General features: G+C 38.3%; 1 long non-coding RNA gene across 1 annotated transcript in view; it reads left to right on the top strand.

Moving 5' to 3' along the window:
• The window catches only part of LOC306646876, a 55,206-nt gene extending 51,166 nt beyond the window's left edge, over window positions 1-4,040 (top strand). The window contains exon 4 of the long non-coding RNA XR_013759993.1: window positions 3,813-4,040. This is a non-coding gene — a long non-coding RNA (uncharacterized lncRNA). The remainder of the gene's footprint in view (window positions 1-3,812) is intronic.
• Window positions 4,041-17,477: the final 13,437 nt, after the last annotated feature.

Here is a 17,477-nt window from a genome sequence, read left to right as displayed (position 1 = left end):
ATATGTAGAGTAGTGAGGAGTAAAATGCACACAAGTAACAAGTAATATTAAAAAAGGTGTTTTGTGTATAAATAATCTGGCACAGAACATTTTCTTCTCACAAAGTTTTCTCTGTGTTCTCTAACCCACTGAACGAACATGGACAATTGTTACTACTAGAAGTGGCTTAACAGCTCCACTTCAAAGTCACTTTCAGAGCAGCTTTTTCATATTATATACACAGGCCTTTATCTATAATTAGGCAGTAAATCTTTCTGAAGGTGGTGGGCTTTTTCCTGCAGTTTCTCTTTTTGGTAGACCAAACAACTGCTTGAGGGTGCTCACTTTTCCAATCATCCAGCCTCAGGGCTTCTCTCACTTTCCAGGATGGTTTTTTGTTTGCCTTGTCAGGACAATATGTCTCCAGGGGCTTGCACAGAGCAATCACAGAGGCCCCTAGCCTATACTTATTGGCAAAATTTTGCAGCATTTACTTGCCTTCTTGGGCCCTCAAAGCCCCTGCTGGCCTCCATGTATTTGGTTAGTGCCATTCTTCTCAACATGCCATGACCTGCCATCCAAAGGTGCTAATTTCTAGCACCTACTTTGGTTAGGATGGGTAGGACTGGGCCAGGAGACTTAGAAGCACAGATGTCCTGGGTCTGGTGTCCAACTGGTCAATGCTTGTCACTGCCCATGGCAAAAATTGCGTGGGTATTTATTGGAGGTGGACTGGAAATAAAATACTCCTATATTCACTAATTTATAGAGGAATAGAGATTTTGAGAGAAAGATAGGCTTTGCTTAGAGGAAGAGAAACTTTGCTTATCAGGAAGAGAGACTTTGCTTAGAAGAAGAGAAACTTTGCTTAGAGAATGTTTTAGAGAAAGACAGGCTTGCTATGCTTATCAGAGATCTGTTTCTTAGAGGTGTGACCTGCATCCTGTGAACTAAAGGGTGGAACCTAGAGGTGTGTTCTCAGTTCTCCACTCTACGATCTGCCTTCTACCGCTGCCTACTGCTTCTTACTGCTAGCTGTTTCTCTTCTCTGCTAGCTGCTGCTTTTCTCTTCTAGCTTCTGCTTCTCCTAGCTGCTGCTTCTTACTGCTGTGCTGCTTACTGCTGCTCCTGCTTACTGCTGCTTCTGCTTACTGCCGCTTCTGCTTACTGCTGCTTCTCCTTGCCCTCCACCTACTGCCTGCTTATATTCCCTCCAGGAGGCAGAGGGCGGGGCCACACCAGTTGAGATTAGGTGAGGAGCCAGCTGCCCTATCACGGCAAAGGTTAGAATGAGCAGGCACAAGTAGGAGCACTCGGGAACACCTGTGCATGCGTTGTGTGCATGGACTTAATTGAATGCAGCCAATGATAAATCACCTGGGTGTGCTTATGTTAATCAACCTCCTCACCACCGATGTGATCAAAGCAACCTCCAGCTGCTGCCAGGTGCCATCCCGGTGCAGCCCACATGGCAAAGCCCCCAACAAATGTTGCCATTAGGTCATCAACACAGGGGGAGAGGCTTGCCAGTCCTTCACATTTCACACCCTGGGCAAAGCAGTAGGCTGACCCAATGGGAGTTCCAGCGGTCTGCACAGCAAAGACCAAAGCCTTTCTCTATGACTCTCAGGTCATCTGCTGGCTTTGAAATGGAAGACCCCAGAGGGCCATACTCTCTACTGGAACTGACTTGGTAGCTCCCTGTTTTAGATTTAATTCTGTTAGTCAAGCTTTTTGTTTCGATCTGTGTCTTGTAATAATACTTTCATAATCCAATAGGTTTTGAAAGTGAACTCACTATTCCAATTTGTAAGTTGTATTCTGTATTATAATTATTTTTCTTACTTTGCTTTCTGTTTTATCTTGTGGTTCATTGCTTTTCATAGTGGCAATCTTTCATTCCTCTCCCAATTCTTTATATATTCTATAGGTACTTATAATCCTCTTTGCTCAGCCTCTCCCATGTTGCTTGGATGGTTTTGCACACCATGAATACCTCTTTTAGAAACTTTTCCTTAAGAAATTCTTTACATTAACAATTTCTGCTTGTTTATATTAACAATTTTTGTCTGAATTTAGCTCTTGAAACTTTCTTCAAATGGTTATTTATTGCTCTTTGGGTAATTTGTAACTCCCTATGCTGATGTTCAATTATTAATATTTCATTGTATTACTTTGATTAAGCCATGCTTTCCTTTATCTTTTTGTGCTGTAGTATTTTTAATTGATTTTTTCATTAATAAACCAGTCAACAGTAGATTATATAGTTATTCTGGAAAAAAGTATGGAAGTGTTTAAATAAAGAATGAAATGGCAAGTACACTGGTACTTGCTTGCAATCCCAGCTAACTGGGGGCCATTAAAAAGGATTTCAAGTTGGAGGCAAGTTACAGAAATTTTGAAACACCATGTCTCAAACAATTTTCAAAGGACTTGTGTTGTAGTTCAGTGGTATAGCACCACTGGGCTTAATCCCAAGCACCACACATAAAAATGACCTTGTGATCCAGAAATGCCAGTGTTAAATATGTGTCAATAAGAGATTAATAAGCATGTTGAAGAGAGAGATTCACTATTGTGCTCAGTGCAAACATTGTTCTCAATATTCAAGATATGGACTCAACTGTGTGCTCATCAATGATCAAATGAGTAAAACTGTGATATTTATACACTATTAAATTAGCTAAAAAAAGAAATATATCATTTAAATTGACATAGTATGAATGTGCAAGACTGCATTAAGTGAAATAAGGCAGACACAGAAAGTCAGTTATTAGGAACATTTGACTTGTGGAAGTCAGAAATTCAGGGAGTAGAATTGTGGCCACCAGGTCCTGTGTGTTGTTGACTGTTGGCATTTTGTTAGAGTCTACAAATTTTTATATTAATGGGTAAAAGAAGGTCAAGTGTTTTGTTGTACCACATGGTGAGTGTAGTGAATTATGTTCCTGATAAATATTAAAAGACTGAATGCAATACTTTATAAGCACAAAACTGATAATTGTATGAAATATGCATGTGTTAATTCATTTCATTTAGTTATTTCATCATATATATATATATATATCATGATGAACTTAGTAAATACACAAAGTTCAATTTGTCAGTGAAACAAATCAGCAAATAATACACAGAAAATAAAACAAAAATTCTTAGTCTTGATTGCCATGTGTTGACTTCATCCAAGTAATATGGACATAGGCTGTGCAATGTTTTTATTGCCTCTCAAACTTTTTTTAATGGAGAATCTTCCAGATATAAGTGCATTTTTAAAATTAAAAATTTTTCCATGTGTCTTCTTAAGAATCCATAGCCTCTTTACCTTTGTTGAATATATGTGGTATTATCATCTAAAATCTATGTTATTTTCAGGTCCCTGTGTCATGATAGACAGAAAGCAGATTTCAGATGTTCTTCAAGAAAGCCACAATTGTTTGTGTATGTTTCTTATTTCCCATATTCTACTGAGAGTGAATGTAGCTGGTAGAGTTTTCCTTTTGAACAATGCAATGTTACAGAGGAGAAAAGTCTGTGGTAGATAAAAGTAACATATTTCCTTCCCACTACTATATTACTCTCCTTAGTAAGATACTCATCTTGGATACTGTGATCTGTACAATAGTTTGGGTAATTTTTACAATGTTAATTTGTCTGTACATTTTTATTTAACTTATATATTTCTGGAGTAATAATAATGACTTTGAATTTACTAAACTGCTAGCCTGATGATGTCCTGACATTTCTATGATTTCATATGTTATGCATGCAATGTAGATAAAATAAATTCATTCCAGTCTAGTAAGTAAAATAATTTTTATTTTGACTTATTGCAGTCATGACTTCTCATCATACCCAAGAATTTTCACCAGACCAGAGCATAAAACATATATTTCAAAAAATGATAAATGGAAAATATGGAAATTGTGACCTTGACTATTTAAAACAATGGAAAATATTGAAAACTGCAACTGAGAATGAACATCAGAAATCATATTATCAAAAGTCTGCCCTTACACACCACCACAGAATTCATACTAAGGAGAAGTCCTATAAATGTAAAGAATGTGACAAAGTTTTTAATAAAAAAACACATGTTATTGACCACCAGATAATTCATACTGTGGAGAAGCCCTACAAATGTAAAGAATGTGACAAAGTTTTTAATCAAACATCAAGCCTTACTCACCACCAGAGAACACATACTGGAGAGAAGTCCTACAAATGTGAAGAATGTGACAAAGTTTTTAGTGAAAAATCAAACCTTATTCACCACAGATTAATTCATACTGGAGAGAAGACCTACAAATGCACAGAATGTGACAAAGCTTTTAGTAAAAAAGCACATCTTATTTGCCACAGCAGAATTCATACTGGAGAGAAGCCCTACAAATGTGAAGAATGTGACAAAACTTTTAAGGCAAAATCACACCTTATTGACCACCATAGAATTCATACTGGGGAGAAGCCCTACACATGTCAAGAATGTGGCAAAGCTTTTAATCAAAAGTCAAGCCTTACTCACCACCTGAGAACACATACTGGAGAGAAGCCCTACAAATGTGAAGAATGTGACAAAGTTTTTAGTGAAAAATCAAAACTTATTCACCACAGATTAATTCATACTGGAGAGAAGCCCTACAAATGCACAGAATGTGACAAAGCTTTTAGTAAAAAAGCACATCTTATTTGTCACAGCAGAATTCATACTGGAGAGAAGCCCTACAAATGTGAAGAATGTGACAAAACTTTTAAGGCAAAATCACACCTTATTGACCACCAGATAATTCATACTGGGGAGAAGCCCTACACATGTAAAGAATGTGGCAAAGTTTTTAATCAAAAATCAAACCTTACTCACCACCAGAGAACACATACTGGAGAGAAGCCCTACAAATGTGAAGAATGTGACAAAGTTTTTAGTGAAAAATCAAACCTTATTCACCACAGATTAATTCATACTGGAGAGAAGCCCTACAAATGCACAGAATGTGACAAAGCTTTTAGTAAAAAAGCACATCTTATTCGCCACAGCAGAATTCATACTGGAGAGAAGCCCTACAAATGTGAAGAATGTGACAAAACTTTTAAGGCAAAATCACACCTTATTGACCACCATAGAATTCATACTGGGGAGAAGCCCTACACATGTCAAGAATGTGGCAAAGCTTTTAATCAAAAGTCAAGCCTTACTCACCACCTGAGAACACATACTGGAGAGAAGCCCTACAAATGTGAAGAATGTGACAAAGTTTTTAGTGAAAAATCAAGCCTTATTTACCACAGCAGAATTCATACAGGACAGAAGCCCTACAAATGTACAGAATGTGACAAAGCTTTTAATAAAAAATCAAGACTTATTTGCCACCAGAGAATTCATACCATAGAGAAGCCCTACAAATGTAAACAATGTGGCAAAGCCTTTAATCAAAAATTATACCTTATTAGACATCAGAGAATTCATACTGGAGAGAAGCTGGACAAATGAGAACATTGTACCGTTCCCATAAGGATGAGTCAAAATTTATTCCAAACCAGAAAAATAGTAGCAAAGAGAATTATCTAAATGAAAAACCTGTGACAGTGTGACAGTATCTCCAACAATTGATAATCCCTTATGCAGTACCTTATTTTATTTACAATAAAAAGTTTAAGAAGTAAAGTTTTTTTTTTTTTTTTTGCACATAAAGGGTTTATTTTAAGTGTTTTAAGGATAGGATAGAGTTACATCATAATTATAAAAATTACTTACAGAATTAACAGATTTATATTGTGTACACTTCTAAATACAGAGAATAGGGAACTGTCTACACATTGTATAAAATAAAATTAAAATTAAAAATGAATTCAAGCTCGAATGATGAGGTCATTTACCTAGTTTTAAAATGTGAACACGAAGACCTCTGAACTATACACATTCATTCAAACTGCACTAATGATGGACAATACAAGGAGCACAGCATTTCCAAGGAACCACAGTCACTTCCACCATAATTAGTCATAATAATTGCTCCTGTTTTGTCTTTGGAGAACTTTCATTTTTTTTTTCAACTAATTGCAAGTTTTATTATCTAATTATGTTTGGGTAAGAGCTATAAAAAATAAGCATAATGTATTGTAAGGGTGTTTATCAAAGAAACAGTACAAAAGAGACACATATGTGACTAGTCAGATGATTTTGAGTGTTTGAATAGAGATAGGAAAAACGGCTATAAAGAAATAATTTAATCCAACATTGAGCTTTTGGCTACAGATGGCTTCACAGACATTGTTGATAAGTCCTAAAGGAATGAATAGTGTTTCGGCAACAAAGTAAGAAGCAGAAAATGTGTTTTGGTATCAAGAATGTAATGAACAAAGGCAGAGTTGCCTGGCAATATGCTGACCTCCTGGGTATGAGTCTTAAGTAAAAGTTCATGGTAGGAAGTAGTGCAGAGGTAGGTAGGGACCAGGAAGAGGGTCATAAAAATATTTAAGTAACATAAGCAGATGTGTACATCAGAATGAACATGTTGGGCTATGGGGCAGGGTGCAACGGAGGTGTGCCAGACTGTAATTCCTCAAACCTAACAGGTAAATGATTTCTCCAGCATTTCTCATCTTAGCTGATGCTAACGCTGACCTACCATATCCCATCAACCTTCAGGTCTGTTGATCTTACCTTTTAAGGTATCTTGTGGGACCTTCTCACCATCCCCACTGCCACTGCCATAAATCAATCCCTTGTCTCCTGAGCTTCCCACCAGCCTCCTCTATGTTCCCCCGCTCATGGACTCCCCTTTTTTCAATTCACCACTTCCACTGCTGACAGTGATGTTCCTGGCAGGCAAAGTTGCTTTATGTCACTCCTCCACTAAAAATCTTTCTTTAGCTGTCATCATCCATACAATAAAAACTGAAATTCCATCACATAGCTGTTTTTTTTTTTTTTTTTTTGAGTTACTGGGGATCGAACCCAGGGCCTCGTGCTTGCAAGGCAAGCACTCTACCGACCGAGCTATCTCCCCAGCCCCCATCACATAGTTTATAGGAACTTTCACTTTAGGACTGATCCCTTTGTCCCACCTCCGGGAACCCATCTTGGTGCTCTATACTTGAGCAACATGGTGGGTGCCTCATTGCAAATGCCAAGTTTTCTCAGTCTCTGTGGCTTTTCACATGCCATCACCTCGACCTTGGACACCATCTTTTCCTGCCCCTCTTATGCATCTAGAACTCTGTCACATGTGAAGTCTCAGCCTAGGGGGCACCTCTTCTGTGCAGCCTTCACTGACCCCTTCAGGTACTCTTGGATAAGCTGACTTTGGGGACTTGTGCAGCATCCATTTCATTCCTTTGTTATCAAAATAATTTTCTTGTTTCTTTTCTCACATGTTGGTGTACTCTCTGCATCCAATACCTATCATGGTGCTGGCATATCTTTGATGCTCAAGAAATATTTAAGAGAAAAAGGAGGGAAGGGTGGGAAGAGGGGAGAGGGAAAAATATAGGGAAGGGTAACAAGAGGGAAGGAAGGAAGGAGGAAAGGAGGGAAGTAAAGAAGGGAGGGAGAGTGAAGAGATGAAGTTGAAACTGTAGGTGGTGAGCCGCATAAGGCTGGTGTGATCTGGGCCTCCATTTTCTCAGAGCAGCAGGGCTGATCTCCATACAATCCCAGAGATTGATTTCAGAAGGAAAAGCAATAATTCGAAGTATAGTTCTTTGACAGAACAACTCCGATTGCAAAATTGTACAATTGTTGCTGAAAGCTTGCTCCTTGTCTGTAATGCCAATCCAATAATGAGGACATGGTTTTGAGAAAAAGGAAAAAGAAGGTTTATTGCTTTACTAGCAGAGGAGAAACACAGGAACACTTGTCCCAAAGTCTGTGATCCTAACTTTCATTTTTTAAGACAATCAGTTTAAGAGCATTTTCAGGCACTACAATTTGTGACAATCAGAACAGTCTTCAAATGGGTCTACAGTGTTCAGAGATTCAAACCCGGTGCACTTTGGGGTTTGGCACATAAAACAATAGAAATGAAATCTGGTTTAGAAGTAACTGATTTTTTAAAGAATGCACAGTCCCTTCAAATGCTGCATGACATATACAACTGGAAAATCACCTTCTGTTGGCACTACATTAGCTTCACCAGTGCATTTTTATCCCACAACCACTAGAACAGCACAGTAAGCAAATATACAGGAAACTGAAATAAAATAAAGATAAAGAAAGAAAACAAAACCTAAATATATTTAACATCAATTTTAGTTATTACATTGAACATTCTACTTAGAATAGAGCATGCAAAAAAGGATGGTCAGCTTTTATGGTTCTCTGAAGTTTTATGTGGCAGCCTGACACACATGCACACACAACACAATACTAGAGCAGGTAAATGAGAAAGGCCAATAAATTTTATACATAGTCATGTCTTGTGTTTTCACAAGTCCCATGAAAATTTTGGAAATCAATGTTGAATTCCTAGAACAAGGAACCAACATTCAGATACCAGAAAAATGCAAGCAATGCATACAGATCTGAAACATGAGCCTAGAACGAAGCCCAAGATAAGTGGGCTTGGGAGCAGAATTAGTCACAGAGTCATTAAATGTGGTATAAGCCACAAAAATAAAAAAAATTAAAAAATGGGGAAAAAAGTGGAAAAAACAACCAAAAAACAAACAAACAAAAAGACTCTTTCCTTTCCCTCAGCCTAAAGGCAACAAATGGAACATTGATTAAAAATATTATCTTCATCATTATCATCGTGTTGCATTTCTCTAGAGACTGGGAGATTGTGGGTATATTAAAGTCGCTAAAGCAGCCTGCAGAAAATACCACAATGCAAGTCATTAGGTAATGCTAGAAGCGTTTCAATTGACCCAACCCTCAGAATAGTACTTCAAAAGGAACTTTATTTTCCCACCTGATGTCACTGCACCACATTCTGCACACTGTGAGTGCTGGACACACTTGCAGACTTGTGCCACAAATGTCAGTATGGGCTCGGGGAGCCAAGTTCAGCTTTGAGATTTACATGCAGGGGAAAAAAAGCACATCTGCAGGACAACACCTGCTCATACACGCACAGAAATCATCTATGACTAGGGTATCACAGTGCTTTCAGAAGCTTGTTCCTGGCTGCCCGTGGTGAAGCCCTGAGCACAGGCCAACTCAGCCAGGGAGAGAAGAAAACTGAGGTACTGTGTTCACATGGTGAGCAGTCATTACCATCCAGAAGCACAAGACACAAGCCCTCGTGAGGGCCAAAACGGGCATCGAGAAAACCATGCGTTGTGAGGCTACGGAATGATTTCTAACATCAAGAACAGCCCCAACAGAGATCATTCGGGACCCTCAAAAACCTCTGGTGTTTGGCTGACAGCATGCACGTGTAGGTTCTGCCCCAACCACAGGTTAAGTTTCCACAAGAGACTGGTTTCACGTACTACCTTCTCCTGGCTGTCAAACCACCAGGTTCTTTCAACACAAAGGGAGAATAGCCATCTGGCTTACCAACCAACCACATTTGTGATTCTATTTCAGTGTCAAACAACCTTGCAAGAAGAAACCATGAAAGGACTCTGTGGCGAAGGTCTGCTATTACACCCACAAGCCAACACAGATGACTGGGCCTTCTACGGTAACACATCACTGACATGCAAACCCCGAGGGGTCAATGAAGGGAATGAACCCACATTAAACAGCACACCTGGAAGTAAGAACAAATACCACCACAAAAGATGTCAAGAGATTAAGCTATTATTTGTCCAGACATTTTTTGAGGGGAAAAGCAGGAGGGAAGGGACATGAAGAGGCCTTCTGACCATCCTCAATTATTGTAATAAAAATTAGAAAGCCCCAGAGAACTTGATAGGAGGCAACAAGGCCATCCTTAAAACTTACACTTCTAATACAAAAACACTGTTCTTCCAGGAACTTACCACATACTCACAAACCATTGATGTACTGTTGCCTTTTTTTAAAAAAAATTTTTTATTGTAAACAAATGGAATACATGTTGTTTCAGTTTGTACATGGAGTAACAGCATACCATTTGCATATTCATAAATTTACATAGAGTAATGATGTTTGATTCATTCCATTATTTTTTTCCTTCCCCCCACCCCTCCCACCTCTCTTTTCCCTCTATACAGTCCCTCCTTCCTCCATTCTTGTCCCACTCCCACCCCCCATTAAGTGTCATCATCCACTTATCAGTGAGATCATTCCTCTTTTGGATTTTTGAGATTGGCTTGTCTCACTTAGTATGATATTCTCCAATTTCATCCATTTGCCTGCAAATGCCATAATTTTATTATTCTTTATAGCTGAGTAATATTCCATTGTGTGTGTGTGTATATATATATATATATATTTCACAGTTTCTTTATCCATTCATCAATTGAAAGGCATCTAGGTTGGTTCCATAGTCTGGCTATTGTGAATTGAGCCGCTATGAACATTGATGTGGCTGTATCTCTGTAGTGTGCTAATTTTAAGTCCTTTGGGTATAGGCCGAGGAGTGGGATAGCTGGGTCAAATGGTAGGTCCATTCCAAGTTTTCTAAGGAATCTCCACACTCCTTTCCAGAGTGGCTGCACTAAATTGCAGTCACACCAGCAATGTATGAGTGTACCTTTTTCCCCACATCCTCTCCAACACCTATTGTTGCTTGTGTTCTTGATAATCGCCATTCTAATTGGGGTGAGATGGAATCTTAGTGTAGTTTTGATTTGCATTTCTCTTATTACTAAAGGTGTTGAACATTTTTTCATATATCTGTTGATTGCTTGTACATCTTCTTCTGTGAAGTGTCTGTTCATTTCCTTAGCCCATTTGTTGATTGGATTATTTGTATTCTTGGTGTAGAGTTTTTTGAGTTCTTTATATATTCTGGAAATTAGTGCTTTATCTGAAGAGGCAAAGATATTCTCCCACTCTGTAGGCTCTCTCTTCGCATTGCTGATAGTTTCCTTTGCTGAGAGAAAGCTATTTAGTTTGAATCTATCCCAGTTATTGATCCTTGCTTTTATTTCTTGTGCTATGGGAGTCCTGTTAAGGAAGCCTGATCCTAAGCCAACAAGGTGAAGATTTGGACCTACTTTTTCTTCTATAAGATGCAAGGTCTCTAGTCTGATTTCAAGGTCCTTGATCCATTGTGAGTTGAGTTTTGTGCAGGGTGAGAGATAGGGGTTTAGTTTCATTCTGTTGCATATGGATTTCCAGTTTTCCCAGCACCATTTGTTGAAGAGGCTATCTTTTCTCCACTGCATATTTTTGGCACCTTTGTCTAGTATGAGAAAATTGTATTTATTTGGGTTTGTGTCCATGTCCTCTATTCTGTACCATTGATCTACCTGTCTGTTTGGTGCCAATACCACGCTGTTTTTGTTTCTATTGCTTTGTAGTATAGTTGAAATTCTGGTATTGCGATACCCCCTGTTTCATTCTTCCTGCTAAGGATTGCTTTAGCTATTCTGGGTTTCTTATTCTTCCAGATGAATTTCATGATTGCTTGCTCTATTTCTGTGAGGTATGTCATTGGGATTTTAATTGGAATTGCATTGAATCTGTATAGCACTTTTGGTAGTATGGCCAATTTGACAATATTAATTTTTTCTATCCAAAAACATGGAAGATCTTTCCATCTTCTAAGGTCTTCCTTAATTTCTTTCTTCAGTGTTTTGTAGTTTTTATTGTACAGATCTTTTACCTCTTTGGTTAGATTGATACCCAAGTATTTTATGTTTTTTGCGTCTATTGCAAATGGAGTTGTTTTCCTCATTTCCCTTTCAGCTGTTTCATTGCTTGTGTATAAAAATGCTGTAGATTTATGCGTGTTGATTTTATAGCCTGCTATTTTGCTGAATTCATTGATGAGGTCTAGAAGTTTTCTGGAGGAGGTTTTTGGATCCTCTAAATATAGAATCATGTCATCCGCAAATAGTGACAGCTTAAGTTCTCTTTTCCTATTCGTATCCCTTTAATTTCTTTAGTCTGCCTAATTGCTCTGGCTAGAGTTTCGAGGACAATGTTGAATAGAAGTGGTGAAAGAGGACATCCCTGTCTTGTTCCCATTTTTAAAGAGAATGGTTTCAGTTTTTCTCCATTAAGAATGATGTTGGCAATGGGCTTAGCATAAATAGCCTTTACAATGTTCAGGTATGTTCCTACTATCCCTATTTTTTCTAGTGTTTTCAGCATGAAGGGGTGTTGTATATTGTCAAATACTTTTTCTGCGTCAATTGAAATAACCATATGATTCTTATCCTTAAGTCTATTGACATGATGGATTACATTTATTGATTTACAGATGTTAAACCATTCTTGCATTCCAGGAATGAACCCCACTTGATCTTGGTGCACAGTTTTCTTAATATGTTTTTGGATACGGTTTGCCAATATTTTGTTAAGAATCTTAGCATCTATATTCATCAAGGATATTGGTCTAAAATTTTCTTTCCTTGATGTCTTTTCCTGGTTTGGGTATGAGGGTGATATTAGCTTCATAGAATGAGTTCGGTAGGGTACCCTCCTTTTCTATTTCCTGGAATACTTTGAGAAGTATTGGAATGAGTTCTTCTTTGAAGGTCTTGTAGAACTCGGCTGAGAATCTGTCTGGTCCTGGGCTTTTCTTGGATGGTAGATTTTTAATGGCTTCTTCTATTTCATTGCTTGATATTGATCTGTTTAAATCGTGTATGTCCTCCTGGTTCAGTTTGGGAGGAGCATATGTCTTGGCAAATGGGGAGCTGCAGCTCAGGGGTGGACGTGGTCAGCTGGAGGTCCTGGAGACAGGATGCAGTTGGTCCAGCAGTGGTCCTGGAGGTCGGGTGTGTTTAGTGTGGTTTTGGGATCCAGGAGGCCGGGTGCAATCAGTTGGTCTGGGTTCCTGGTGATAGGGCACAGTCAGTTGGTCTGGGGATCCTGGCAGCAGAGAGCAGTCAGGTGATGTGAGGGCCCCAGAGGCAGGGAGTGATCGGTTGGGCTGAGGGTCCTGGAGATGGAACTCAGTCAGACCAGGGGTCCTACAGGGCCTGGCTGTTGTCTCAAAATGGCGGCAGCCACATGTAATCAAACCTGCATGTACTGTAACCGTGAACTTCCAGGCAGCAGCAGGCAGCTGGTTCTCCACTGGTGGTCTGTGGTCAATCTGCTGGCAGCTGTCGGACGATCGGGAGGTGAACCTCGAGCGTTGGGTGATAGATAGGCTATACTGTTGCCTTTTAAATCCATGTACCAAATTTAAGATTACTGGTGTATAGAAATAACAAACCAAATATGCCTTCCAAAATGCACCTATATTATACCATGTGAACCAAGGACCTGGGCTTTGCTAAAATATTCATGATTAAAATGTAAACAAAAAATTTTTTACAAAGCTTATAAATAAAGGCAGCCTTTTAACCAGATTTCTCACCAGTTTACCAAATTCTAATGTAGGTCATTAACTGTTCACAAATGATTCATTTCTGGACTTATGGTTTAAAGCCTCCAGATTGAAAAGGTGCTCTGAATTTCTGACTTTCAAAACAACTTGAACATCCCTATGTACTTCCTGTGCCTCAATTTAATTTTAAATAAAGAGCAGGAATATCATAAATATGACTGACTTAGGTCAACAACTCCTGTTAAACTGGAGGAAACAGTATCACCCCCCCATCCCAATCCACAAGGAAAGGACTGCCAGTGGCGCATGTGTGTATGTGCACCTCTGTGTGTGTGTACATATTATACACGTGGGCACACAGATACAGAGAGAGACAAGTAGATATAGGTACATATATCTCAAAAATACCAAACTATGCTTGCATTGTGGCAGCGGAATAAGACAGTGTTAGAGTGAAGGGGGAAATGATTAGAATCTATTACAGATTTAAATGACTATAATACTAGCTTAATTTTTACCAAACTTTCCTGTAACTCCCCTCCCAACAGACAGACAGACTTACAAGAGAAGGAGTCCTCCTTACACAAAATGCTTTGTGTTCACATCAATCTGTACTATTCAGAACAAAACCAGTTCTGCTGGCAGAGATTATGGGTTCGCAGGGACATTTAAGCCTTCATTAAGCTGGAAAGCAATCAAGTCTTTATGTCTATAAATTATACATTTAATAGTTCCACAAATTTGGCAAGTTCATGATGACATCTAGGATGTTTTCACCAAATAGTAGACATAAATATGGAAATCATCAAACTTGATGACATGGACGGATGGTTTGGCTTCTACTTGATGAATGACCATGCCAGTCCTTTTCAAGCCATCTTCTTTGGCATATTCCACTTGTTTGCCTACCAGGCTGTCCACAACTTCTCCTGGTTCCCTTTCTGCTGGAGGTGAGTCATTGGAGTCAGGCATGATGCGAAGGTCGCCTTCTTTGTAATCGTCTAGCAGCTGGTACATGTACAAGACAGGGTTCTTCTCATAGGTGATGTAGAACCACGTGTTCATCACAGGTGCCCATGCCAAGACCATTCCCCTCCATTCATCTTTAGGGCAATCCTCTGTCTCAAACATATGTTCCACCGCTTTGCCAATCATTGTGTCTGCCAAGTGTGCATCGCTGATCTGAGATGTTGCTGCGCTGAGGCCGATGCCCGCGGGCCCCGCGGGTCTGCCGTGGCTTGCTTGCACTCCCGCCGGCCCAGCCCGAGCCAGACGGCACCTCCCTGCCCCCGCTCCTCAACACAGCCGCCGCCCGCCCCCCAGTAAAGGTCTTTTCTATGTCTCATACCTTGATGTATAAGAGGATAAGTAAAAGAGATCATTTAAATATAGAAAATGAGTAGTTGCCTTTAACTTTGGCTTAAAATTTATTAAACAATATTAATTGATGAGGTATATATACAAAATTGTCATAAAAATCATACATCCTTAGTGTAGATAGCTCATCTTTGGAACAATATACATTTCTTATAAATCAAAATTACTAAATATTCTCATTTTTTAATACTGGAGGAAAGAGCTCTAAGGGATCTATTTTTGAGGGATTTTTTTTTTTTTTTTACTAAATTGCATAGTTTTAAACTTTCTTTTTTGTACTGTGGATTGAATTTAGGGATACTTAACCATAGAGCCACATTCCTAGGGTCCCTCCCCCCTTTTTCAAATTTTGAGACAGAGTGTTGCTAACTTGCTAAAAACCTCACTTAAGTTTCTGAGACTGACTTTGAACTTGTGAAACACTTTCCTCTGCTTCCCAATTTGCTGCAATTACAGACATGAGCCATCATGCCCAGTTTACAGGGCACTTTTACCTATATTCACATTATGTATACAATATGTTAATAAATATAAGTGAATGTGTTAATGCTAATGTGTTAATGTTAATATGCTAATGCTAATATGCTAATGTTAATATGTCTCATGTGTTGAATTATGTCATTATCTCACAAGTATCATAGTATTCCACTCAAAAAAGATATATATTACAGTAAAACATACTATTTGGTAAATAGTACTGCAATATCTCAATTATTTTGCACATTTTAATCAATTTTATTTGGAAAATATAATTTGCATAAATCTGATCTTTATACTTTTTTCTGTTTGTATTTATGGAAATAAGACAGTTTTAAGAACACTGTAGAGATAATGAAAATAAGCCTCATATTTTTATATCCTGAATTAAAACTTTAACATTTTGCTTTATAGAATGACAGTACTCCTGAAGATTTCATAATTCTGGAAAGTCATAAAATCTCCCATTCAGGGGGATTATGAACACCACAAACACTAGGAACCTACAGTGCCTATCTTGTTTAAAGGAGTCATTGAAGAGGGAGATATTCTCAGTGTTTCCATGGGAAGCAATGTGGTCAACAGGACACTGACCTATCCTGGTTCTTGTCAATTCTGGTAGAGAAAAAAGACTGAGGAAGGCAAGTATTCCTCATAAACTCTCTAAGAGCAACCCCTGAAGAGAAAAATTACCTCCAAAAAATTTAGAAAAACAGCATACTCTAAGATGAAATTTTCAGTTTTGGAGACCCCACAAGAAAATCAAATTAGAAACAAGTTCAAAATTATGTAAACATTTACACCTCCCACAACTTATTTTAATAGATATATTTTGACTTTAGAGATCTCTTTTATTCTACTTTATAATTTATAAGGACTATTTAGATTATAGGACAGATAGTATATGGCATGGTCTCCCAAAACTTATGTACAACTCAGTTCTTATTAGACTTTACAACCTAAAACTGTACCTTTCTAGGTCTTACATATACAGTGTTACATGCCACCACACAAAAACAAGTTTTATTCAAATGAACCTCTGGACTATAAGTCCTGTTCAAACACCAAAAACAAAAACCTTATCCTGTATTCCCTTCATGTATTAGATTTGTGGGTCAACAAAACACCCACCAACACTGATTTTATTTCAATTAATTTGGATATATAAGTGTTGCAATCTAATAATAACTTTTGGGCAAGAGAACTATGTGGTCATTACAACTGTCCTCCTTCATTTCAATGTGTATGGCTCCAGCTTTCATTCTTGTCTCCACTCCATGTCATCACAGAAACTTTTTTTTTCAATTTACATGTAAGAATTTTAACTTTATGAGGTTCAGAGGGAAGATTCAATAATAAAGGGTTAAGAAAAATATTAAAGATCTTCCCTGCCCATCTGCCTGTGTTACCTTTGAATATCCTTGATGGAATATCAAATGAATGCCCCATCTAGTCTTGGGTTTTGTGTCTCCACATGATTTTTTTTCTCTTCCCCATGATACCAACATGATGCTACATACCATACTGTGATATATCAAACTGGGAACATGCTGGGTTCAGTATTGGAGACAGAGGCCACAAATGTTTGTGAATGAGTGAGAACACTGCAGAATATTTGATGACATATTTCCAGGAAATAGGAAGAAACATTACTTGACAGGATTAGAAGTAAATTGTTAGTAGAAAATTTGAGGTCATTTTCAGTAAGAGGTCATTTGTGAGGGACAAATGAAGGACTGAGGGCTGCTGAGGTTTGAAACCCATGTGCCAGGTCTTTTGTGTTATGCTTTGAGTATATGACTGCTCAGATCTTCAGGGAATGCCAAGTGAGCTGAGAGGAGTGGGAAGGTAGAATCAGCAGTAAACTAAGCTTCTTTGGGAATTCTTTTACATGAATACTGTGTTCATCATATTTTTATAAAACTGATGTGCTGGGTTAAGGGTGTTTTTATTTAAACTTGATAGATATTGCTTAATTGTATTCTGATAAAGTACATTTCACTTTGCTGTCACCAAAATAGATGCTATTTATCTTCACCAATCACATAAGCAAAAAATGGCATTTGTTCATTTTTGTGGGAGGGAGCTACCAGTGCTCAAAGACAGGGAGGAATAGTGATCAGCAACTAAACCCCACCTTCATATCACCTCTTTTTTACTTGTTTACAGTCTGGATGCTTATCTAGCAGTGGCATGTTCTTACCTCTATGTGTATCCTTCCCATGGAGCTTTCTCATTGTGCACATGGGGCTACCTCAGTGTGGATTTTCC

Source organism: Sciurus vulgaris (assembly GCF_902686455.1).
Source record: "Sciurus vulgaris genome assembly, chromosome: 16".
NCBI lineage: Eukaryota > Metazoa > Chordata > Mammalia > Rodentia > Sciuridae > Sciurus > Sciurus vulgaris.
This window is presented reverse-complemented; position numbering and strand designations above follow the sequence as displayed.